This window comes from Anabrus simplex, chromosome 1, assembly GCF_040414725.1.
Source record: "Anabrus simplex isolate iqAnaSimp1 chromosome 1, ASM4041472v1, whole genome shotgun sequence".
NCBI classification, from domain to species: Eukaryota; Metazoa; Arthropoda; class Insecta; order Orthoptera; family Tettigoniidae; genus Anabrus; species Anabrus simplex.
In genome coordinates, this window is record NC_090265.1 from 1,044,718,905 (window position 1) to 1,044,746,783 (window position 27,879).

The following is a 27,879-nucleotide window of genomic DNA, read 5'->3' on the forward strand; positions in this document are numbered from 1 at the left end:
GTCGCGTCATAGGTAGCAGTATGGGCGAAGGGCATCGAGCGGCGGCATGCCAGAATGGAACCCGCGAAAAGAGCACTTGCCAGACAATGGAAAGACAAAGGAACAGCCAAGCCCTCGCGGAAATACGCTCTCAACGTGCAGAGAGAGATAGAAAGGGGACGCGATGCTGGAGTAGTCAGATACGCCCCGAGGTGGGGCCTAGCTTCCCAGAGTTCCAAACGAACATAAGGAACTTCCGGTTTTTTTTATGCACATGTCACGGGTGCCAACGTCGCGTAAAACGGGGCGATATTTTAATCCAGACATAGGAAAATTATGTGAGACACACCATTGAATAGAGCGGAATTTTCTGCGTTCTCCAGACTAAAAATATGTAATAACTTATGCAGGGGAAGAAATGAGGTCACCAGCTGTCAAGATGTAACATATCGCTAACACATGTGGACATAGCGGCGTCACCCACGCCAAGAATCGCGCTTAGGAGATAGCTCCACCCCCCAGAGGACGCTATGAATTAATCAAAGGCGGGAAGCAAATTACATAAAAACTGCTGATCGGAGATCCGGCACGCCTGGCTCAAATGAAAGAGGAGACAGAGGGCTACAAGATGCACTATTCAAATATCGTCAATTCTTGGTACGAAAGGAGCTCTTGTTCTTAATGAACCGTGAACGTTGACGCCTCCGAGCTTCCGGCGGGTAAGATAATATAAGCCGGGCAGGCCATTGTAGAGACAGTCGTTCTTTCACGGGTCGTGAGACGGACACTGCGTCCCGCGGTGCTCCAGTTACAGTCAGAAACCCTTGTACAAAAGCCTTTGTGTAGTGAACGGGAGGCCAAACGAGCCTAGGTGAATCGTTTCTGTGCTGCGTGTCAAACTAGTAAAAACCGCGAGCATAATTTTCGAACAAGTATTAGAATTCGGCTGAGAAACTGCCGGTTTAATGAGTCAGTGAAATTCATAATTAGGTGTCACCCAAAGTGTTACTTCGAATCAGGGGCTCGAGTCTCGTGAGCTACCCGATTCTTACTGTGAACGCGGGTGTAAGCTCTGAAATAGAGGACGTGTGACGAGTGTAAAAGTGTTACCCAATTGGATTACTGTAAGATTTCAGCTGTGACGAGTTCCCCAGGATGTCGGACTTGTATGGACCAGGGATGAAGGACTGCACGCCCGCCACCTGCCGAGTGGTCATGGAGTACTAAGAACTTCACCATGGGTCTCCCGTGGCGGAAGAGACAACGGCCACCAAACAGATGAGTGATGTCCAAATTTAATTTCTAAGCATGACATAACCCGGGGATAGGATTAGCGTTCTTTTGTAAATATCAAATGTTGTAAGTTAATGCATGTCCTATATGGAATTTTTATTGATTTTTATAATGTTGAAGTAAAATTCAAGGGGCTAAATTCCCGGACGACTCATATTTCTTTCTTAATGATTAGCTTATCGTGAGGGTTATATTTTTAGTAAAATGTAGAATGTCCTAGCAAATATGGGAACAAGGTTAGGAGAATATTCGAGTTTCCCGTAGGGGCGGTTGGAAAAATAGTGTTGGCAAGCAGGGAAACATGTCGAAATATTGGTAGTCACTGTCCCACGAGGTTGTCAAATATGCCAGGGAAACTCATGGGTCAGTCAGATAATGCATGCCTAGCTTACAGATATAATCCGTGCATGTACATCAAGAATGAAGAAAATCCCGACCGGGAGAGGTACATACTGTGTGATCTAGATAGGTGTGAGGGACCATGTGCAAGTCCCCCGTGATTTTGATTAATTGGCCATAATGGTTTGAAGAGTTTTCTTTTAATCTATAGCCGGGGTGAGGCCCATCCCTAATCTTTGGCCAGAAGGTTTAAATATAAGTGTATTTATGTGGTATGAACGAGGAGCCATGAGAGCCCTAGGCCCAAGGGAATAAGATACGCGATATGAGACATAGTGGGACGGCTGAATGCCCGAGTAATTTACGATGAAATGAGTTAGAAATGATTGTGCCCATAGCCGGCGCTCAGCGATAATAATGAGAGAGAATAAAAGAGTATTTCATGGGAATTCCACAATAATATGAATAAACAAATAAAATGGGCCGTGGATGTGTCCCTAAGACGAGAAGGTGACGTTTGAGGGAGAGAAGAATCTGAATGGCCGTGCGAAGTGAATGACCGGCCTCCTTTATTTTTTGTGAAGGTCTAGCTCTCGCCATCGGGACAAAAGGGTCCCGTCTCGCATTGTGTTAGGGCTTGGAGCCTGGTCTGCTCACGTTCTTTTGTTTGGGTTATATGGCTTAGCTAAGAATACTTGTATAATGTTAATATCACGGTAACTTCTTTTAAAAGGTATTTAATAAATGAATAGGGATTCCCCCAGATATCCGGCGAGATGAGATTGTCGCTATTCTCGGTATCTACAGAAACCCACAGTACCTCTCGGTCGGGAGTCTGCCAGTTCGACGCCGGATTATGGTGGCGCCCATGAGCGAGCTGATTCACGCTTGCGCTTTGGGCCGGAGACAGTGATAACCATGTTGTTTCTTTCTAGGAATGGTTCTCCTGAGTGCATGAAGTGTATATATCCATATGTTTTGTGTATGTTTCGTAATGATGTGCACATATTTTTGAGTTCAAACAGAACCTATGTGCACGTTGTTTGGTTTTGGTAATAGATGAGGAGTCCGGGGTTTAGCAAAAGGGTATTTGTGTTTGTTTGTGCATTATGCAAATGTGTCTTTTAATATGATATTATGTAGCGTAGGCCCCGGTTATGTTCGTGCTTAGAACAGCTAGTAATATTTGTGTATCGGGACATCAGTTCATCTCACGGTGTGATCGACAGAATAATGTACAAATGTCATGAACGGTATGAATTAATGAGCAAAAAAATGAACGATAGCAAGTCGCAAAACCTCAATCATACCGTTATGCAGACGACGCCCATGGGCGATTCGTATTTTTAAATGATTATTATTTTCTTTTCATCCCATATGTGGAGAGTCATTGTATAGAGCTGTATCAACCTTTTTAAATTGTTATTTTTGAATAAATTTGCATTCGTACCCCTATTAAATGGTTCTTGTCATTTGTAGCAGTGTTAAGCAGTATCCAATAGGCATTTGAACCCAGAGATCCTACTTTCATATTATAGACATAAGGCTCCATCTTAAGTATTGTTGTTTTTGTTTTCTTTCGAACGTACCGCTTCCCCAAGTGCTCAGGCTGCCGGGCCGGCACAGAAAGTAGGAAGGGGAGCGGTTCGAAGCTCGTTAAGCAATTCGACCCGCTCTTCAATCCAAATCTCATCCGTGGGTGTTTACCCCGTTACGTGGAGGCACTTTTATGCGTGGGTCATCCATTCGAAGCCCGGTAGGGTGTATACTTGGCGCCCTTCGTGGATGGGCATTGTTTATAGTTTACGCTGGAGCATTTTGAGTAAGAGATAGGCCGCCCACAGGGAGGATAGTGTGCTATGATGGAGTCAAATTGCCAGGTTCGTGCCACAATCTGATTACATTTGGTATCGAACGGGTTGGCAATTATTTGGAATGGAGTACCCGCCACGTAACCGAACGGATGGAGACGTTAAGCACATGTCCGAAGTGCTAAGATTCATAATTAGAAATTGGATACTGCAAGGGTTGTTCTGATTGTGTGATACTCAGCCGGACTGTCATGGTCATCGTACGGGTGTGCGTAAGTCACAACTCGTGATAACTCACACAAGATCAGCCATGAAAGGGAGCGACGTGAATAATAAACAGGATAGGAAAATGACAAGAACAGAAAAATCATGTGTCCAGTTTAAGTGGAAATCCGCATGAGTGTCGCTCATTAATTCAAAATGGATACCCGGGACAGACTATGAAGCTGTCAGTTCGTTGGGAGACAATGTTATGGTTCTCTCAGTGTGAGGTTAAAACGGCCGGCAAAATTCTTCAAATTTCGCCAGTTACGGGTATCGGCCAAAGATTGTGCGCTGAGGTAACAACATTTGGCAGATATAAATATTTTTTCGAGAGGGCTTTAGACGCCGCGGATAGAGCAGGGTACCTCAACCCATGCTCTAATTTTTGCGCAGTGACGGATGCGATGTTGCCAGTTTGAGACGGGTAATTGTCTGCTAACGTCATCTTACCAATCTCAAGGTGATAACATCCATTAGTGACTGGGGTATGCCATGTTTCCGGCATACGTAAAATCGAGCCCACGGTAGGCCGCGCGCGTAACCAGAAAATTTATTCCAGGATAAAAGGGCTAACGTAGAATCAGTATTATTTGTGTTATTATTATTGTCAAATGATATGACGAAATTTCCTATACAATGAAGTATGACATTAATATGGTAGGGGGCGTGACACAAGCCGTTTGTAGGCCCAGTTTGGATTGATTGTTGGAATTTCGAGTAAAGTTAGGTCACGCTGAAATTTGTATTAAATATTTGAATGTATCTATGCTTTCTGTCGATCACCGGTGGTCAATTTTCTGCCCACGGGAGATCCGCTTTCTCCAAAATTGAAGTTAATATGGACATGGAGGCCATGAGGGAAATGATGTGCCAGTTATTGGCAGAACGCAAGGAAGACAGGGAACTTTTAAAGGAACAATTAAATCAATTAGGCAAGCAGGCAACAGACGTTAAAGCGCAGCTAGACAAGCAGGCGACAGACGTTAAAGCGCAGCTAGACAAGCAGGCGACAGACGTTAAAGCGCAGCTAGACAAGCAGGCAGCGGACTTTAAGGCGCAGTTTGACAGGCAGGCAGAGCTTTGCCAGGCTCAGGCGGCCACGAACAAGGCTTCGTTAGACGAGCTCGCAGAGGATATGAGATTAGGTCGTGAACGTAGCGACGAGAACGCCGCGAGGCTGGAGGCAAAGATGACCGAGGCGTTAGAGGGGAAGTTGGAGGACGTCATCCAGCAATTAAAGCAAGTGGAGATTAGGGTGACGAATAGGATCGACGTGACGGACACTAGGGTGAGCGCGTGCGAGGAAGAGATGGAGAAGGTGAGCACCCGCGTAGAGGAGGTTGCAAGAGACATGCAGGAAGCCAAGGCGGAAGTCCGAGAATTAAGGACACAGACGACGGAGGCCCTCGACAAGGTGGCAAAAGAGGTCAGTGACCGTCTGACCCAAGTGCAGGATATTGCGACCGCCAAGATCAAGGAAGTCCAGTCTCAGGCCCATGGAGACGTTATGGAGCTTCGGAAGGAGGTGACCGAAGAGATGGAAGCGGAACAAGAAGAAGTCCGAGGGAAAATCCAAGGCCTGAACCGACAGGTGGAAGAGTGGGGCAACAAGACCCACAAGGCTGCCGTCCAAGTAGAAGTCCACACGGAGCTTATTAAGGAGATCCGGGAGGAGGTCGAGTTGTTAAAGTTCCAAGAGGCGAGAGGTGAGATCGTGATGCGATCGATCCTCAAGAAGCAGGATAGCGTTGACAGAGTGAGTCCGCCCAGTAGTATTGGTCACGAGGCCAACGTTGACATTTCGCAGGGAAACGAAAATGCACAAGTACATAATGCACCTCGGGGACAATCGACCCCGCAAGAGAGTGGAGCAATTCCGGTGTATAATCTCCTCCGGATGACGAATGACGAGCCGAAGAAATTCGGGTCTAACACTCATCTTACCCCGAAAGGTTTCCTTGCTGAGGTAGACCAATACTTCATTGATCATCGAGTTCCAGCGGACCGAAAACTCAGAGTAGTCGAACGGTACCTAACGGATCAGCCTTTGGTCTGGTACCGGGCGTTCAAATATTGTTTCGATGGGTATGAGGAGTTCCGGCGGCGCTTCCTCGAGAAGTATTGGGGTATCGAGACGCAGCAGAATTTGAGGCTGGAATTGTATTCGCGAAGGTATTCTGGTGCAGGGCAGACCCGTTTCTGCGAGTACTTCGTGGGCCAGTTGTTGAAGTTTAAAGAACTGGATAGTCCTCCCACAGAGCTAGAGTTGATTTCCGCCATCGGTAAACAGCTTCCACCGGAAGTGCAGAAGGTACTCATAGCGGCGAATGTCCGAAATGCGGTCGATGCTGAACAAATATTGAGGCAGCTCGATCAAACGAGTGGAATGCAGGCGCGACATCGCCATAGCGAGGCGGTCCATGTTGTCGACCTAGCTCAAGATGAAAGCCCACCTAAAAGGAAGAACCAGGGGACTAGTACAAATGAAGTTCGGGAGATGTATCCCTCGAGAATCAGGGGTGATTGGGGACCCCAGGCATGGAATGGACCGAAACGGGAATACCCGGATGGCTGGAACACCCGCGATCCAGGACCCCGTGAGAGGATGAATCAGGGACCAAGGCTTAGGTATCGCCAGTATGGACAGCGGAGGAGGCCGTACCAGAATTGGGGACCGAGCGGACAACGGTCGACAGGGCAGCGACCAGGAAGAAGGGAAGAGTACATACGAGATCGCAGGAATGAATCGCGACAGTATGTGGAACAACTGCGAAACACGCCGCCCGGTATTGACAAGTGGCAAAGACCCATACAGGGTATGGCCGCCGCGGGAATGTGCGAAGGGGCAGAAAGCCTGCAACTGCAAGCCCACAAGAAGGAAGGGCGGGGAAGAGAATTGAACCCCCAGGCTCCGGAGTATGCCAGTAGCTCAGGAGCGCAAAAAAAAATTTCGCCTAACTAGTGAGGAGATAGCCTGCGGTTCGGGGAGCAACCATTCTTTCGATTCACAGAGGACGTCAGTTACCATAGCTGCGTGGGTGATCCAACCCGAGGATTTGATCGAAGACGCACACCGACAGAATAAGAGGATTATCAGGGAATTACCAGTGGTGTACATCAGAGCTAATGGATTGCGCGTGCGGTCTCTTGTAGACACGGGAGCCAGCGTAAGCGTCGTATCTAGAACGCTTATACGGGAAATCCAATCGAAGGAGCAGATCCCATTATTACCGGTCTCTAACATGAAGGTACGAGGAATCATCCCAGATCGCACCACAGTGTGCAAGGCTCAGGTTTATTTAGAATTGCAGATCGGAGAGGCCATTACTTCACACCCATTTATCATCCTCGAGAAATTGGAATACAACATTATATTGGGCGCCGACTTCTGGAGGGACTATAAGGCAGTTATCGACATGCACCGAAATGAGATCAGGCTAGAGATCAACATGCATTCCGAAGGGGTGAAACTAAACGAAATTGGAGACTGCGTAGTCGATGAGAGGATTTGGACTACTCAAGTGACCTACGACGAGGAAGTCCGTCATGATAAGATTCTGGATGGGGAACATCAGGAAGAAGAGATAATAATCGGACTCGAAAGAATGGTTGCAAACTTGGAACAGGAAGAGGAAGAACCGACATTTGAGGAGACAGTGCTATCAAAAATTAATAAGGCAATGATAGGGGAACAGGGAAGAGCTAGACTGAAAGAAATCTTGGAACGCCACCGCGATGCATTTGGGTCACAACCGGGAAAAATTTCGAATTTCAAATACAATTTTGTCGTCACAAGTTGGGAACCTTTTCGACGGAATCCGTACCCGATTCCCGAGAAACATTATGCCAAGGTACGACCTATCATCAAGGATATGGAAGAAAACCAGTTAATTTCCAAATCTCCGACGCCATTTTTAAACCCTTTAGTCATCGTGGAGAAGACGAACGGTTCGCTGAGGGTGTGCCTCGACGCCCGTGCAATTAACGAGCGCTTGGTACCAGAGTACGATAGGGCACCAAACATTAAGGATATCTTGAAGAAATTTAGTCACAAAAATTATTTTTCGGGGGTCGACTTGAGATCGTCCTACCACCACATTGAGTTGTCAGGGGAATCCAAGGTACTGACGGGATTCATGTTTGACGGACAGACGTACGTCTATAACCGTTTGCCGTTCGGCGTCAAGAACGCAGGATCGGCCTTGATAAGGGCACTTGATAGGAATTTGAGCGAGCAGGTGAAGAACTTTACGGTGCGTTATGTAGACGACATTTTGATTGCGAGCGAGACTCTAGAGGAGCACTTGGAACACTTGAACCTGTTATTAGCAGAATTGAGTAAAAACAACTTCAAAATTAATTTGGATAAGTCGAACTTTTGCCAGAAAAGCATTTTGTTCCTGGGACACGTCATAGATTCGGAGGGTGTCACTCCGAACCCCGTTAAGATTCAAGCTATTCAAAATTTCCCCAAACCAACACGAGTCAAACACATCAGGCAGTTTTTGGGAATCTGCGGGTTTTTCGCCGATCATTGCCCCAGTTATACTGAGGCGGTAGCTCCTCTTCAGGACCTCCTGAAGAAGAATAATAGATGGAAATGGGATTCAAACTGTGACGAAGCTTTCCAAAGGACAAAGGAATTACTTGCCAACAGCATCAAGCTTGGGTATCCCGACTTTTCGAGCAAATTCGTAGTCCAAACCGATGCATCCATGATAGGTGTAGGGGCGGTATTGTACCAGGAGACGCCGGATCAGGAAAAACGCAGAAACTACATCGCGTTCATGAGTCGTAGACTTCGGGCTCATGAATGCCAGTATACCGTCACGGAATTAGAGATGTTGGCAATTGTTACAGCCCTCAGTCACTGGAGGAAGTATATATACGGATTCCCGGTCGTGCTGCGGACAGACCATAAAGCTTTGACCTTCGCTTTGAAGTCGACGATGGCATCCGAGAGGGTAAACCGCTGGACGTTATTCATCCAACAGTTCGACTTAGAGATCGAACATTGTGCAGGAAAGGACAACGTGATTGCCGACGCATTAAGCCGAAACCCCGAGCCGGAAGCCCAAGTTCTTCATCACATAGAGTTGAGCGGGGGCGACCGTGAGACGTTGGACAGGCTGCAACGCATCGGAGAAGAGCAAGAGAATTGGCCCGCAACCAGACGATTGATCGATTTCTTCCGAAAGAGGATACCAGCAGGAACGCCTGAATACCAGGAGAGTGAGAGGCAGGCACCAAAATATAACTATTTCAACGGGATCCTTCACCAGTTCATCGATGAAGATCATACGAAGTACCGTATTGTTGTTCCGCCCGTGCTGCAAGTGGAACTGATTTGGCTCGCACATCATTCCATCGGTCATGCGGGAATCGATAAAGTTACCTCGACACTACAGGAGACCTTTGTCTGGCCGAGAATGAGGCGGATGATTAGGACCGTGTTGACAACATGTGATACTTGTCAACGAATCAAACCAAATACCTATCTCCTGCGGCAACCACCTAAGCCGCTGTTGCCAGAGAAGCCACGAGAGCTATTTGCGATAGACTTTTACGGGCCCTTACCCAAGGCAATTAGAGGGTTACAATTCATATTGGTCTGCGTAGATGTTTTCTCGAAGTATGTGATGCTGTGCCCAGTACAGAAGGCAAACTCCAGGTCGGTACTGACACAGATCCGAAATAAGATCATTCCATCTATGGGGAAGCCAGATAAGATATTGAGTGACCATGGGTCTCAGTTCACGTCCGCCATGTTCAAACGCGAGATCGAGCAACTCCAAATCCAGCATGTCTTCAGTTCTATTAGGCATCCCGAGTCCAATCCATCAGAAAGGATCATGCGCGAAATAGCGAAATTTTGCAGAGTTTATTGTGCCAGACAGCATTGGCGATGGGTTGATGTTCTTCCAATCATCACGGAGTGCATCAACGGGACGATTCATGAATCTACGGGGCAGATCCCGATAGCGGTACATTTTGATCAGAAACCAGAGAGACCGTGGCACCGCGTGCTACAGTGCCCAGAAGATCCCAGGCCTTCGGCTGAACTTCGTGTGAGGATAGCTTTGGACCATCTCAAAGCCCAGGCAGAGAAGAGGCTCAGACGTCATCGAAACCGGAGATTTCATCGGCCACTTCGTGTGGGAGAACTAGTTTTAGTCAAACGACCAGCCATGTCCGACCCTCCGAGGAAGTACTACCACAAGTTTGCAGAACTTTACATCGGGCCGTATAGGATAATCCAGAACCTAGAGAATAATGCCTACAAAGTACAGTCAATGGATGGGAGAACAGAGGCCACTTACAATGCTGCAAATCTCAAACTGTACCACGCCCCAGGACAACACCCTGAAGAAGGTCCGGAGGAAGAAGAACCAGGAGAAGCCGAGGATGACGAGGACAACCCGGATCCAATGGAAGAAATGGAAGCCGATGAAGAAGATGATGCCGTGAATCACATTGTTTTGGAAGAAGGGAGCGAGTCCGAGGCGTCAGCCTGTGAAGATTGTCCAGAATGTTCTGAGAGGACCGGTCTTAGGAACGCTTTAATTAATCTATGCTACCAGATACAACTGGAGAACACAGAGTTGACCGAGAAGGTCCACCAGCTTCGCGACCATCACCAATGACTACTTTCCGAGACAGTTAAAAGGGAAAGAAAAATCCCGAGTTCGTGATTTTTCTTTGATGAAGTAGGAGGAGAATGAAACCGTACAGTGTCCTGTACAGCTCCATGGGAATGATATGGGCTGTATACTCCATTAAAATTACTCCTAAAGGTCGCGTCATAGGTAGCAGTATGGGCGAAGGGCATCGAGCGGCGGCATGCCAGAATGGAACCCGCGAAAAGAGCACTTGCCAGACAATGGAAAGACAAAGGAACAGCCAAGCCCTCGCGGAAATACGCTCTCAACGTGCAGAGAGAGATAGAAAGGGGACGCGATGCTGGAGTAGTCAGATACGCCCCGAGGTGGGGCCTAGCTTCCCAGAGTTCCAAACGAACATAAGGAACTTCCGGTTTTTTTTATGCACATGTCACGGGTGCCAACGTCGCGTAAAACGGGGCGATATTTTAATCCAGACATAGGAAAATTATGTGAGACACACCATTGAATAGAGCGGAATTTTCTGCGTTCTCCAGACTAAAAATATGTAATAACTTATGCAGGGGAAGAAATGAGGTCACCAGCTGTCAAGATGTAACATATCGCTAACACATGTGGACATAGCGGCGTCACCCACGCCAAGAATCGCGCTTAGGAGATAGCTCCACCCCCCAGAGGACGCTATGAATTAATCAAAGGCGGGAAGCAAATTACATAAAAACTGCTGATCGGAGATCCGGCACGCCTGGCTCAAATGAAAGAGGAGACAGAGGGCTACAAGATGCACTATTCAAATATCGTCAATTCTTGGTACGAAAGGAGCTCTTGTTCTTAATGAACCGTGAACGTTGACGCCTCCGAGCTTCCGGCGGGTAAGATAATATAAGCCGGGCAGGCCATTGTAGAGACAGTCGTTCTTTCACGGGTCGTGAGACGGACACTGCGTCCCGCGGTGCTCCAGTTACAGTCAGAAACCCTTGTACAAAAGCCTTTGTGTAGTGAACGGGAGGCCAAACGAGCCTAGGTGAATCGTTTCTGTGCTGCGTGTCAAACTAGTAAAAACCGCGAGCATAATTTTCGAACAAGTATTAGAATTCGGCTGAGAAACTGCCGGTTTAATGAGTCAGTGAAATTCATAATTAGGTGTCACCCAAAGTGTTACTTCGAATCAGGGGCTCGAGTCTCGTGAGCTACCCGATTCTTACTGTGAACGCGGGTGTAAGCTCTGAAATAGAGGACGTGTGACGAGTGTAAAAGTGTTACCCAATTGGATTACTGTAAGATTTCAGCTGTGACGAGTTCCCCAGGATGTCGGACTTGTATGGACCAGGGATGAAGGACTGCACGCCCGCCACCTGCCGAGTGGTCATGGAGTACTAAGAACTTCACCATGGGTCTCCCGTGGCGGAAGAGACAACGGCCACCAAACAGATGAGTGATGTCCAAATTTAATTTCTAAGCATGACATAACCCGGGGATAGGATTAGCGTTCTTTTGTAAATATCAAATGTTGTAAGTTAATGCATGTCCTATATGGAATTTTTATTGATTTTTATAATGTTGAAGTAAAATTCAAGGGGCTAAATTCCCGGACGACTCATATTTCTTTCTTAATGATTAGCTTATCGTGAGGGTTATATTTTTAGTAAAATGTAGAATGTCCTAGCAAATATGGGAACAAGGTTAGGAGAATATTCGAGTTTCCCGTAGGGGCGGTTGGAAAAATAGTGTTGGCAAGCAGGGAAACATGTCGAAATATTGGTAGTCACTGTCCCACGAGGTTGTCAAATATGCCAGGGAAACTCATGGGTCAGTCAGATAATGCATGCCTAGCTTACAGATATAATCCGTGCATGTACATCAAGAATGAAGAAAATCCCGACCGGGAGAGGTACATACTGTGTGATCTAGATAGGTGTGAGGGACCATGTGCAAGTCCCCCGTGATTTTGATTAATTGGCCATAATGGTTTGAAGAGTTTTCTTTTAATCTATAGCCGGGGTGAGGCCCATCCCTAATCTTTGGCCAGAAGGTTTAAATATAAGTGTATTTATGTGGTATGAACGAGGAGCCATGAGAGCCCTAGGCCCAAGGGAATAAGATACGCGATATGAGACATAGTGGGACGGCTGAATGCCCGAGTAATTTACGATGAAATGAGTTAGAAATGATTGTGCCCATAGCCGGCGCTCAGCGATAATAATGAGAGAGAATAAAAGAGTATTTCATGGGAATTCCACAATAATATGAATAAACAAATAAAATGGGCCGTGGATGTGTCCCTAAGACGAGAAGGTGACGTTTGAGGGAGAGAAGAATCTGAATGGCCGTGCGAAGTGAATGACCGGCCTCCTTTATTTTTTGTGAAGGTCTAGCTCTCGCCATCGGGACAAAAGGGTCCCGTCTCGCATTGTGTTAGGGCTTGGAGCCTGGTCTGCTCACGTTCTTTTGTTTGGGTTATATGGCTTAGCTAAGAATACTTGTATAATGTTAATATCACGGTAACTTCTTTTAAAAGGTATTTAATAAATGAATAGGGATTCCCCCAGATATCCGGCGAGATGAGATTGTCGCTATTCTCGGTATCTACAGAAACCCACAGTACCTCTCGGTCGGGAGTCTGCCAGTTCGACGCCGGATTATGGTGGCGCCCATGAGCGAGCTGATTCACGCTTGCGCTTTGGGCCGGAGACAGTGATAACCATGTTGTTTCTTTCTAGGAATGGTTCTCCTGAGTGCATGAAGTGTATATATCCATATGTTTTGTGTATGTTTCGTAATGATGTGCACATATTTTTGAGTTCAAACAGAACCTATGTGCACGTTGTTTGGTTTTGGTAATAGATGAGGAGTCCGGGGTTTAGCAAAAGGGTATTTGTGTTTGTTTGTGCATTATGCAAATGTGTCTTTTAATATGATATTATGTAGCGTAGGCCCCGGTTATGTTCGTGCTTAGAACAGCTAGTAATATTTGTGTATCGGGACATCAGTTCATCTCACGGTGTGATCGACAGAATAATGTACAAATGTCATGAACGGTATGAATTAATGAGCAAAAAAATGAACGATAGCAAGTCGCAAAACCTCAGTCATACCGTTATGCAGACGACGCCCATGGGCGATTCGTATTTTTAAATGATTATTATTTTCTTTTCATCCCATATGTGGAGAGTCATTGTATAGAGCTGTATCAACCTTTTTAAATTGTTATTTTTGAATAAATTTGCATTCGTACCCCTATTAAATGGTTCTTGTCATTTGTAGCAGTGTTAAGCAGTATCCAATAGGCATTTGAACCCAGAGATCCTACTTTCATATTATAGACATAAGGCTCCATCTTAAGTATTGTTGTTTTTGTTTTCTTTCGAACGTACCGCTTCCCCAAGTGCTCAGGCTGCCGGGCCGGCACAGAAAGTAGGAAGGGGAGCGGTTCGAAGCTCGTTAAGCAATTCGACCCGCTCTTCAATCCAAATCTCATCCGTGGGTGTTTACCCCGTTACGTGGAGGCACTTTTATGCGTGGGTCATCCATTCGAAGCCCGGTAGGGTGTAATACAAATGCATAAAATACTCTGAAATATCCATTAATAGTTTTAAATGAGGTACAATGTTGAACAAAACATGTTTCAACTGCTAAACAGAACCAGATCAGTTCTAAAGAACAGCAAAACACCTACGGTTTGTTCCATATTTCTCCGTATACAGTCCTCCATTCACAGTTTTCGGAGTCCCTAGCCTGATTGATGACAGTCCTAGTGACAGTTGGAATAGTGTATATCATATCTATTGCGCGAGCCGTAAATACATAGAGTTATAACGTACTTTTGTTATATGTTTGAAAGGACCAGCTACTTCCCTGACAATCTGAGCTGCCACAAGGAAACGTTTAACGCAAAATTACAATCTCAAATGTTACGATTCAGTTTTCAGATACCTCAGTCTTACGATAAATGTATGCGAATGCACAGGTAATGAAAAGGCCCAATCATTAATCAGTATGTGCTCAGATATCAGAAGCGCTGAGGTCAAGGTCACGCCTTATAGAGAACACCAGCCATGTAGCATATATAATGTACGGGAGCTCGAGCACCAAGCGACGACGAAAATAGAACGAAGCGTTATAAATCAAAATAAACAACAAGACTTCAGCAAAGTTCGCGCAGTGATTGTCTGGACCTGTGCCCAAGAGGTATATCGTGGTAGGTACATGAGAATAGGGAAAGTACGGAAGTAAAGAACACATCAAAACCACAAGGTTCAAACCACAAGATGTATTAATAACATGACCAAAGGGAAAAGTAATACAACCAAGTAAATTCACACAATAGCAAAAATCAAGTTACAAAAATAGTTTCGTTTGACTATAATTTTAAGTGTCATAGTTACACAAAAAATTTGAAAGGGCGATTTTTAGACCGAGACTAGACCTGGGTAATAACCTGATAACTGGGAAAACAACATATTTTTACACTTGAGGAATATACTCTTGGAATAATAAGCAGTTTAGACTCAGAAGAGAATAATATTGTGGCAGTTAAAGAAGGAAACTAACAGTAATCCCGAACATTTAAAGAGACAAAAGGTACGACGAATCACACTCCAAATAGCAATTGGTTTGAAATAAGTATAGGCCACTTTTACAAATCGAAGCACATGAATTAAAAAAGGGGAAAAAGGACTGGGAATGGGAAAAGAATTGACGTGAATGGCAAGGATGGAAGGAGGGAAAAATCAGGCTGCTGTCTCTGTTTTTTCTTTGAAATCACACGCACACAGGAAGTACAGAAAGTTAGTAACAGAGAAAGATGTTCGTCCAAGCACAAGTCCGTGCAGAAATATCACAAACACTGAAGGGTAGAAAAAGTCTATCCCAAACTGCATGAAGTGCCCAGCATGGGCCAGAGTTCGAAAAGACAAAGTAAGTTAAGGCGTAAGAAGCCAAAATTTTTAAGAAATCCGAATAACAAGATTGTAAGTCTGCTCATTATAATTTTAAAATCGCCACGGGCCAGCCGTGCGAAAAAGTGCCTGCTCCCGCCGCTTACATTAACAGAGAAAGCCTGACTCGCAATTCGATGGATACTATCTATCTATCTATCTATCTATCTATCTATCTATCTATCGAAGTTTTCATTCCCCACCCTGAAGGTGTGGGGCGGGCCACCTAGAGGGTGTCGCCCTCTCTCTGGCAAGGAGAGTTGACGGGGTTGAGGAGAGGTATTAGAAGAAGGAGATGGGTAATAGCGGTTTGAAAAGGTAAAGGAGATGAGAATAAGGACGTGCAGGGTATCCAGCGCTTTATTGACAGATTTACAAATACAAAGACATGTATAACAGAGATGAAAATAAAGGAAGATTTAACCAAGGTTGTAAGGGAAAAGGTGTAGTGCAAGGATGTGATAGAAGGAGGAGAAATTAACCAGAGAAGTGAGAAGGAGGCTGAGGAGGTGAGAGGTTGGCGATGGTGGCGAAAAGTAGGGTGGTGGGTGTGGATAAGGTCGGATATGTGGACTAGGTGGTTGAGGGGGAGGGGTAGGTCGGGGACGGCGACGAGGTGTGGCAGGACGTGTTAAAGGTTGAGGAGGAGAATGAGACTTTTCAACCCGGTGGTGGCGGCCGTAGAGCTGTATACCATGGTGGATAAGTCGCTGAGAGTCGTTGAGTGTAGGAAGGTGGAGTCTCATTAAATATGTGGGTCCATCTGCGTTGAAGATCCGGAACGCTCGGCACACTGGTAATCCTGCTTGACGGAGTTCATGGACGATGTCTTCAGATGATATGCTAGGGTCCACACCGCAAACGACTCAACTGTAGGTTGTAGGGCTGTCGGACGGCGGCGGTGACGACGGTGGACGGGCCGTATCTGCAGGCGCTTCGGTGGCATTTCCCTCGGCAGGTGGCTGAAGTGAGGTGCACTCGGGACGAAGTTGGTCAGTGGTGGGAGAGATGAGGAGAGGAGACGCCATAAGGGGGAAAGGATGGGACATAACTGAAGTGGATATAGGAATGTTGGAGGAGGTGTGAACAGAAGTGGTAGTGGTTGTGGTGGTGGTACAGCTAGACGACGAAGGATGGAACAGTGTTGTAGATGGAGGTGGCGCGGTTGCTACAGACGAATCGGCTGTGACAGGCGTATCAGGTGCTTCGAGGAGTAGTTGAGTCATGATGTTCGGAGGAGTAGCTTCGAGTCGATGGAGGCGGCGATGAATGCATGCTCCATTATCTAGAAGGTTGAAATAGTCGTCGGAAGAAGGAACATACAGGAGTACATCAGGCGATGGGTCTGGTCCGGCGTAGAGTCTGGAGGCGGTATAGATGCCTGTTGAGCGGAGTTCCGTGTAGATGTCGTCATTGGAGAGAGCAGGATTAACATCACGGACAATAAGGATGTACATGTTGGGGAGGCCGACTTCCGACTTGGTTCAGCCTATATGCTTGATTGCCGTCGGAAGGGTGCAGTAGGTATAGTTGTGGCGTCACCCGACCGACAAAAAAAAGAAGAGACGTTGCTGTGAGAAGATTAGAGTGCACTTGTAGAGATGAGATGTGAACCAGAGCTGTGAAACCAGAGCCTGGATGGATACGGCGAAGCGAGGCCGAGAACATGCTGGAATCAGGTGACGTAATCAAGTGCAGAGCAGGCAGCATAAACAGCAGACAGTCGCAGACGAGGCGAGTGAGGAGACGGAGGACAGTGATGCCAGTAAAAATGTTCATAGCCGGAAGGCGACGAAGTATGCAGAAGGTAAGACGAAAGATGAACATAATAACGTAATTTTGGGAGCCCGTAACACAAACTAAAACTTAAGATTAAATACATAACAATAACTTACAGAATTTACAAAGGATTTTGTAAACTATCAGTCACATCACAATAAAGAAATCTACAAAAATAATTCACTTAAAACAGTTAGTACAAATCCTAAAATCAAACAGAGCAGAGCCGGGTAATGCAGCTAGTTGCTTATATTTACAATTCATTAGAAAGGAAGAAACCGTAGTTGTCTCTTATAGTTTTTTTACCGGATTTAATAACTATCGTAAGTGGAATAATTCCACACATTCATTCATTCACTGTTCCCATAAAAGTTAAACAAATCATGATTCCTTAAAGCATCTAAAATATCATATTCCGCCACGATTTCTTTGCAACTGGGCGCAGCACCGTCGGATGACCTAAGAAAGTGTTGAAGAGAAACACGAGGCGCAGAATCACTGTAAAAGTATGGTTCAGTGGTACATCAAATCGACATTCGTCTTCAAAAGGCACCGCCGGAAGGTATCACATCACCTTAAGTTGAACAACTGAATTACAGCCTCAGACTAAACTCGGGACTGGGTGATAGCGTGACGGTTTAAATCCGAATTGACTCCTGGCTGGGACAGTGGCAGATGTGTATTGACTGCCAGAATTAACTCGTGGTTGGAACAGTGCAACACGTGTGTTGACTTACGAGTTAAATTGTGGTTAGGACAGTGGAAGACGTGCGTTGACCTCCGAATTAATTTATGGTTGAGACAGAGGAAGTTGTGCACTGGCTTGCAGCGCAGCTAACAATTAGTGTAGCTCTTGACAAGAGTGTGGTACCACGTCATGTAAGATGTCTCCTGATTCATCTCAGTGATTTCTTCAAGCATGCGGCGAAATATATCGAACATAAAATATTTGAGAAAATTGTGATGCTAATAACTGCAAACAGTTTCTTTTCTCGAAATGCCACGACATTCGGACAATAAATGGCTTCAAAATAACTGAAAACACATTTAATGGGATAGAGTTACTTATTAGTCACATAGAGCACAAAATCACCAAAGTCGAAAGCGTATAGGGAGCGTGTCAAAGTTAAGACTACTCTGTGTTGTTGGGTGATTTCCGACCAAATATTTACCCTTAATTTACACTTAATTTCGTTAACTCTTGACAAATGGTTTCTTGCATATTTTACATCCAAACAAGCACTTTGATCTTCATTTCTTCAAAAACATAATTTATCAACAACTATTTAATATTAAGGAGTACTACCCGTACACAAATCTATATTTTAGAAAGTAAAACAGATACGTTGAAAAAATAAGTATACCGTATGCAACGTGTTCATACCTGTAATCATCCGTATACTTCAAACCATAACAGCGTCGTCTGACCACTTAATATTATATTGGGGGCAGGCAATGTAAGGCATCTAAAGTAAGAGAAGTTCAAGTTCTTATCAGTAGTTTGATCTTCAATAACTGTAGTACAGTATGTTCTAGTTTTCAGTATCCGAGTATTCCATTCTCTGCTGCAATTATTTCATTTTCTCTATGCAGATGCTTAGCAGACCAATCTTGGCATGAAACATGTGGCCGCACTGATTGCACTTAATAGAAGATGGGCTGAGCCGGGGGGTTGTTAAAGTCTTTTGACGTTTCTCTTCTTCCTGTCTTCGACGTTCACGTTCAAATTCTGCAACGGTAGCTAAAGTGGTTGTGTTCCAGTGAGTACGATCTTGTGCACTGACACACCAAGCACACGGATCAATGTTTGTGCTCTTCAAGGTCTTCTTGAGTTGATCCTTATAACGCTTCAGAGGGGCCTCTCTACTATTCACATTTGACCTCTGAAGAACTGTTCGTTCGGTTTGTAGTCATCCTGTTTGATGTTCATAATGGACCTGAGCTTCTGTTGGTGGAAGCATTATAGTTTCATAAACCACTGCAATGTAGGGTCACATACATAGAGCAAGGTGCATATTCTTATATCTTTATACTTGTGTATGCATTGATTAAAAAAAAAAAATCTCCCGGAGATGATAATAATAATAATAATAATAATAATAATAATAATAATAATAATAATATCATTATTATTATTTCATATCAGAGAGTTGATTCGGTATGAACAGTACAAATATAAATAATTACAAATATGTATGTATGTATGTATGTATGTATGTATGTATGTATGTATGTATGTATGTATAACAATAATCATCGTACTGTGTTACGATTCAGAGTGTGCCGAGTTCGATTCCCGACCGGACCGAGAAATTTAATTGCGTATGGTTAATTCCCCTCGGTGTCAGACACAGACTTGATGCTTTAATGATCATGGCCACCTGAATGGCTAATAATAATAATAATAATAATAATAATAATAATAATAATAATAATAATAATAATAATGTTATTTGCTTTATGTCCCACTAACTACTTTTTAAGGTCTTCGGAAACGCCGAGGTGCCGGAATTTAGTCCCGCAGGAGTTCTTTTACGTGCCAGTAAATCTACCGACACGGGGCTGTCGTATTTGAGCACCTTCAAATACCACCGGACTGAGCCAGGATGGAACCTGCCAAGTTTGGGTTAGAAGGCCAGCGCCTTAACCGCCTGAGCCACTCAGCCCGGCTAATATAATAATAATAATAATAATAATAATAATAATAATAATAATAATAATAATAATAATAATAATAATAATAATAATAATAATAATAATAATAATAATAATAGCATGTAGAGAGCTGGGTACGCAGTACGAGTCGTGTAGCAGTAATCTTGAATTTGGGAGACAGTAGTTTGTACCCTACTATTGATAGTGGTTAAGATACAGTAGTTTTTGAAATTTTTTCCATCTTCAACCAGGCAAAGTTTGAAGTTGTACCTTAATAACGACCACGGTTGTTTACTTACCAGTCCTTGGCCCTCCCTATTCCAGTGTTGGCGAATATCTCACTGAGTTAGTGATATATTAAACCAATAACAAATTAATTATATTAATAATAATAATAATAATAATAATAATAATAATAATAATAATAATAATTGCGTGTGGCTATTTCCAGCCGAGTGCAATCCTTGTAAGGCATACCCTCCCATGAGGGTGGGCGGCATCTGCCATGTGTAGGTAACTGCGTGTTATTGTGGTGGAGGATAGTGTTATGTGTGGTGTGTGCCCAGGGATGTTGGGGACAGCACAAACACCCAGTCCCCAGGCCATTGGAATTAACCAATGAAGGTTAAAATCCCCGACCCAGCCGGGAATCGAACCCGGGACCCTCTGAACCGAAGGCCAGTACGCTGAACATTCAGCCAACGAGTCGGACGTAATAGTAATAATAATAATAATAATAGTTCTGATGGTAATACCAGGCTGCGAGATTCAGAAGGTACAGTAGATGTACCTGCACGTAAAGGAACTGTGATGAAAAAATCCCAACAGCTTGCATTCTATTATTATTATTATTATTATTATTATTATTATTATTATTATTATTATTATTATTATTATTATTATTCTCCATTTGAGCGACTCAGACTGAAGAGCACTGGCCTTCATTGTTCAAGTTGCTGGGTCCCGGCTCAGTCCAGTGGTATTTGAAGGTACTCATATACGCCAGCGTCCTTTCGCTAGATTTACAGGCAAACAGAATTTCTACGGGACAAAATGCGGACAGCTTGATTTCTTCGAAGATCGTTAAGTACTTATTTGGACATGAAACAAATAATTTGTTGACAGTGAACTTCGATCTTGGAAGTTATACATTTATAATTCGTTTACGGCATTTTTATACGTCAATGGTATATTACACAGCACTTCCAACATAATATTGGCACACTAATATTATTTTAGAATAATATTGTATTAAAAATTTCGCATCTTGAGATCTATGTCAATCAGAAGAATATCTTATTTCTCTTTAGTCTCTTGAGTACCAGTATATTATAAATTCTCCTTGCCAGTCTTTGAGCCGACTTATCCGGACGTTTCATGCTACGACTTCATGCAAAGCCGAGTTGTCACACAGTCGCATTTGCACTCAGTCTGTCGCATTAAATTCAAATAACTCTCTGAAAGATCCATGTTTGTGAGATAAACTAGAACTTGTGTTACTTACACACACAAAACTGGAAGCAATTAATTCTCTTAACTAGAAGAGTTTTGAGTCATCGAAACGCAAGTGACTTAGGGTACTATCAAACAAAAATAGAGAATATTCTATTCTTGCTATCGATTTAATGTCTCACCATCTCGGATAGGTCTTATGACAATGAAGGGACAGGAATGAAAATGAAGTGACCGTAGCTTTAATTAACCCTTTAATCCTCAGACCATATTTGATAGCCAACTTTCAAACATCTAAGAGTAGTTTCGCTAGTTTTAAGCATGAAATATAAGAAATTACTAAATTCACATGTATACGTGAATATACTTGAAAATTAACACACTATAAGATGGATAATGTAGAATTCAACTGAATAGTAATTGATGAATTACAAAAATATAATCAAAATAAGGAGCACCATCAGCCTAAATGCGAAATGAGGCATTAAATATTTACAATACCGTACAATTGTGCACACAAAAACCTAAACACTAATAATTATAACGAAATAGCAATAAAATACTATAACAAACAAAATTTTAAATAATAATGATTTAAGGCCACTAAATCACCAAAACATTAAAGAAAAACAAAGCGTACGCGTTAGGTAAGAGGCAAACTAGTACGCTTGGTGACAGTCATTTGTTTCCAAGGATTATTCACAGTTGTCTGGAATTCATAAATATAACTAAAACAGCACATATGTTCACTATCAATATATCGGGGCGCTGGAAGTATAAATGTTGAGGCACGGCCCCAGAATTAGCCCGGTGTGAAATACAGGAAACCAAGGAATACCATCTTCACGGCTGCCGACGTTCGTGTTCGAACCCACAGGGCGAGATGGCCGTCCGTTTAGGGGCGGGCAGCTGTGAACTTGCATCCGGAATATAGTGGGTTCGATCTCCATCGTCGGCAGTCCTGAAGATGGTTTTCCGCGGTTTCCCATTTTCCACCAGGCAAATGTTGGGGATGTACCTCAATTAAGGCCACGGACTCTTCTTTCCCACTGCTAGGCCCTCCCAATCCCATCGTCGCCATAAGACATATCTGTGCTGGTGCGACGTAAAACAAATTATTTGAAAAATGTGTTCGACCCCGAATGCAAGCACGCAGCTACGTTACTCGAACCGTCTAACCAACTCGCACGGTGGAATATTGGGTATTGTATGTCGATGTATATATTCCTTATAAACGGCAGTAACTTAAGGGTTCAGTATCCGGGTGAGTTGGATGAGCGGTTAGGGGCGCACGACTGTGAGCTTGCATCTGGGAGATAGTGGGTTCGAATCCCATTGTCGGCAGCCGTGAAGTTGGTTTTCAGTAGTTTCCCATTTTCACACCAGACAAATGCTGAGGCTGTACCTTAATTAAGGCCACGGCCGCTTCCTTACAACTCCTAGACTTTCCTATCCCATCGTGGCCATAAGACCTATCTGTGTCGGTGCGACTTAAAGCCACTAGCATAAAAAATTGTAGTCTACAAGAGCTGTGTCTATACGCTCCTCTGTTAAAACTAGCTTAATTTTACTCCTTTAATCTCTTGCATTCTCCTTCAGTCTCTCTAATTTGTTTCATTCTGCGTTAGGCAATTTGATAATTAAATTAATGTGTATGTACCTAGCCCATCAAACTATCTATCTGCCTATCTATTGTTGACGTAAACAGGCATAACTTAACAACTTTTGGGTCTAATACATATAATATGTCAGTAAGTTGTGTGTTAATTTCAAGTCTTAAGTAGAGCAAATTCAATTTGAATGAAGTTACGTTTCTTCCTCTTCCCTTCTCTCTATGTACCGAGCGTGTTAGTAATGCGGTTAGGGTAGTGTAGATGCGGGTCTGCACCCACATGATGGTAGGTTTGAGCCCACCGTCACCAGCCCTAAAGGTAGTTTTCCGTGGTTTCCCATTTTCACACCTGGCAAATGCTGAGGATGTACCTTAATTAAGACTACGGCCTCTACCTTCCTAATCCTAGCCCTCTGCCTTCCTTGCGTCGCCGATAACCTTCGATACGTTAGTGCGACCACTAACCAAAAAGTCTTTCTATAACCAGTACACTTCAGAAAAAATTCTGATACGGTGTTTTTGAATTTTAATGACATCTGTATCGCAAAGTACTCGTTTACCAACGGTGTTAATTTTGCAGTAGGTACGAATTATCTTAAAAGGATATAAATTATCTTGTTTGTATGAAGGGCCTGAGATTCCTTCTCGAAAGGATGTCAAGTGTGAAATTCGTAAGAAGAATCTGAGATCCCTTCTCCAAAGGATGTAAACAGTTCATTTATTACTAATGGTCTGAGATTTCCTCTCTAAACGGTGTCAATTATTCAACCAGTGCGAAAGGTCTGAGAATGCCAATTATTTCGTTAGTACGAAGGATCTGAGATTTCTACTCTGCAGGATGTCAGTTATGCAGTTACTACGAATGATCTGAATTCCCCTCTAAAAGGAGACAACTGAGTAACTCCATGCCTTTGATCACAGGAACTATGAAGTGCACCCTTAGCCATATACCTCCACTACATCTTCGCAGGTGGAATGCTCCTACTCGTGATAACAAGTACTCATTCATGAAGATCTCAGTGGCATATGTATTGGCGGACTACGATCAAAATACCCTCCGCTTCCACTGGCTGAAGACCTCATTGCCTACAATATCGACCTGAACAAACAATGGTTCTAGGAATGACTAATATTCTCATCCTTAGAACTTCGTGATTTACCTTGCATCACAGAACGTGTTCCTGGTTTTGATCTATTTACAGGAGTTCGGTCAAAACGTAATCGTATACTGACTAACCGTAGGGGCTTCCTATTCAAATGGAAGAAAATTTCTTCTCCACGGTGTAATAGACAAACTGCTCAGCACAATCACTCAGGAATGTGTATTACGTATTCAGGAGATCCAAAATACTACTTCATCTTGTTAACACCTCAAGCAACTGAATATGCCCAGGGTTTAAATCATAACTTGTAGTTGAAAATGAAAATCCGCAGCATGTTTCCAGTCATTCGACCGGGTCAGGAATGGAATGGGTGAAACCCCATCTAGCGGCGAGGATAGGAATTGTACCGGCTGCCGAAGCCTGTCGCACTCCTCTGGGGCAATGACTAATCAATGACAGATGAAATGAAATGATATCGGAGAGTGTTGCTGGAATGAAATATGACAGGGAAAACCGGAGTACCCGGAGAAAAACCTGTCCCGCCTCCGCTTTGTCCAGCACAAATCTCACGTGGAGTGACCGGGATTTGAACCACAGAACCCAGCGGTGAGAGGCCGACGCGCTGCCGCCTGAGCCACGGAGGCTCCTAACTTGTAGTTATTTACAGTAATTATTTTGTATTCATGGTATTAAAATGTCATTAGATTAACAATAATTTCTAAAGTATGTCAATTATTCAGTTAGTACGAAGGGCCTGAGAATCCCTAAAAGATGTCAATAATTCATTTAGTACGAAAGGTATGAGATTCCCTCTGACAATGATGTCAGTTATTCACTTAGCATGCAGGGTCTCCCATAACTTCTCTAAATGATCTCCTCTAAATGACCTCAACTATTCATTTCATACGGTGGGTCTGAGATTATATTTCTACTAATTTTATTTTAGTACGAGTCAATGTGAGAGAACTTCAGTGTTATGGAGTTTCTGGTTTAGTGCCGCAATTATCGGATATTACACAAGTTTATTAATGATCAACTTAGGTACTACAGTCAGAAAGTAAAATCGGCCGCATTTAATATTAATATGATAACTTCAGCATCTCATTAGATCAACACCTGATAAATTTCTACATTAACATTTATTTTTAAGGATTAAAATGATAAAGACATCTGTTAGATAGAAGTCAAACATAAATGTAATCAGATCAATTCTTGGAAAACTGATATGAAAGAGAAATAAAATACATTAGGATATGAAATAGCTCCCAAATTATAAGTATGCATACATTATCTACATTGTAATATTATATTAATGGGATAAAGAGGGGTTTCGATTGTCAAGCAATCATCTTCAGAGCTATAGAAAAGTAATTCAATACTCAATTTAAAAAGAATTCAATATAATAAATATATTTTCAAATTATTATTATTATTATTATTATTATTATTATTATTATTATTATTATTATTATAAGTCTTTACAGTAATTTTGTGTTACTTCATGTCTTTAGTTCATGTTCCATATCACTATTCCAAATAACTGATGTGATTAAATTTATCTTTTACTTCTAGTTAGCCTGTGTTTTTTAATATTTTATTTATCAAATCAAACACCCACATAAGTAATTTGAAAATGTATCATGTTTTGTCCGACGCAAAAGCTCAAGTTATCTCAAACTATTCACCACTGATAGTTAAAGGTTCTGAAAAAAAAAACATACATAGTGCCAGAAATTAGTAAAGATAGCAACGAATGCTAATATTTATTCTCATATTATAAATTAAAATCGTTCTTTCATTATTACTTCATGTTGTGTTTGGAAGAAAGTGAAGTGCGCTTTCTTCCTGACCACGGCCTTCTGCCTGGTTGCCATGCACTTCATGGCCCCCTCATAAACCCGCTTGGCTCGCAAGAATTGTTGCCTCCGCGTGCTGAATGACAACGAAGGATGCGAAAAGCAAGATGAATATCAATGAAGCGAGTCGGGAGAAAAAAGCGATGGCTAGATAAACAAACACAGCGCGAAGTGCTGACGATCTATTAAGGTTAACGATATTGATTATTGGCTATATTCAATCAGTCTTCCTTCATGAAAATGAATACAATTTACTCTGAATGGGCTGGTGCTGATTAATGTATATATTTTCATTACTATAATGAAGTTAGGTAATTCAGAAAGTTAAAAACGAATCCTAGAGAGAAGAGAATAGTGTATAGTAATTTCAGAGTTAATGCTAAAAATGCACTTGAGAACTAGTTTATAACATTTTTGAATAGGTAATCTGAGAGGGATTACCCAATTTCGGGCGGAAATTAAGGAGAAATTTCTGCAGTAATCTGTTCCACATCTGCATAATAATGTGAAATAATGCATAATCCTTCTCCAAAATATGCATTCTTACGTAACTGAAATTTGCAGTTCTTCTTTAGATCTATTTTAACCCTTAAAAATATGATTATTTTGATATTTATAAATTACACTAGCCTGCAAAATAAAACTTTTTTGTGCGGTAAAAACAAAACTAGGTGGGTTTTATGAATTTCTTAACGCAGAATTCGAGAAAAAAAATAGTTTTGGCGAATCACGTCTAGTTTGGTGGCAATTTTACAAAATATTATTTTGTTCTTGCGTAAAATTGTTGATACTTAGTATTGATTAAATTTGATGTATTAATGTAAATATCAGCTTGCAAAACCCAATCATATTTTTCATGCATTGAATACACATAAATGCTGCTTTGTAAGCAAGTAGATAGTATGTATTATATTTTGAATGTATATTGAAATTCGTGAAACTGAAGCATAAAGCGCCTATTTAGTTTCGACTGTACAGTTGCTTTTAAATTAATATAATCGTACTTTGAATAAAAATTACATGGTTAAACATACATAGTTTTGTTACATACATTATGTGCAGGTTAGATTCACCCCTCCGTCTTTTCCCGTTTTCCGTGGAATTTCCGCGTTTTGAAGTTCTTGAATGATCTCTAGAAGGGTCGTCTCGTGCAATCGACCAACAGTAATCGGCCATCATATTCACATCCCAACGTCCCTGATAGCGTCGTTCTGCATCTTTGAGATGCTGGTGAAACCTTTCACCTTGTTCTTCACTGACAGCTCCCAAATTTAGAGGGAAATAATCCAGATGCGAAGCTAAGAAATGAAGCTTAAGGCTCATATGACAACCGAGTTCCTTAAACTTTACCAACATTTTCCTTACAATTTATTTGTATTTAGGATCCTTAATGTTGCCAAGGAATTTAGTCACTACATCTTTGAATGCGTCCCATGCCTCTTTCTCAATTTTCGACATCGTGTCTGTGAATACTTTATCCTTCATCTGTTTACGAATCTGTGGTCCATCAAATACGCCTTCTTTGATTTTTCCATCCAATAATGAGGGAAATTTAGTGGATAAATATTGGAAGCATAGGCTACTTTTATCTAATACCTCGACATACAGTTTCATCAATCCAAATTTGATGTGCAAGGGTGGAAGTAGAATTTTTTCACGGTCAATAAGACTTACATTCAAGACATTTTTGATTCTGGTTGTAGTTGTTTCCTTTCTGTCCAATTCGCTGTATCCCAATGTTTATCCCGTGCCCTGCTATCCCATTCGCATAGGAAACAGGGGAATTTTGTATAGCCTTTTTGTTGTCCCAGCAACAATCCAATGATCTTCAAATCACCGCAAATTTGCCACCCATGCCCATGATATTTAATTTTTTCAAGCACCAACTTTAAGGTCTCGTATGTTTCAGACATTTTTGTGGAGTGTGCAAGTGGACGGATGCCAGATCATTTGTATTATGAAGCAAAACAGCCTTTAAACTTATTTTGGAAGAGTCAAACTCTCAACTGTCTTATCTTCAATCCTACAAACCTCGCGGTCTATTGCGTATCTGGGAAGTTTGTTATGAATTTACCAGGAAATCCCCAACTACAAAATGAAAATTTAGACAGCAGTAAACCTATAATAAAATGCAAACAACAACAAATCAAATCACATAATTGTATTCTAAAAAAAGTTG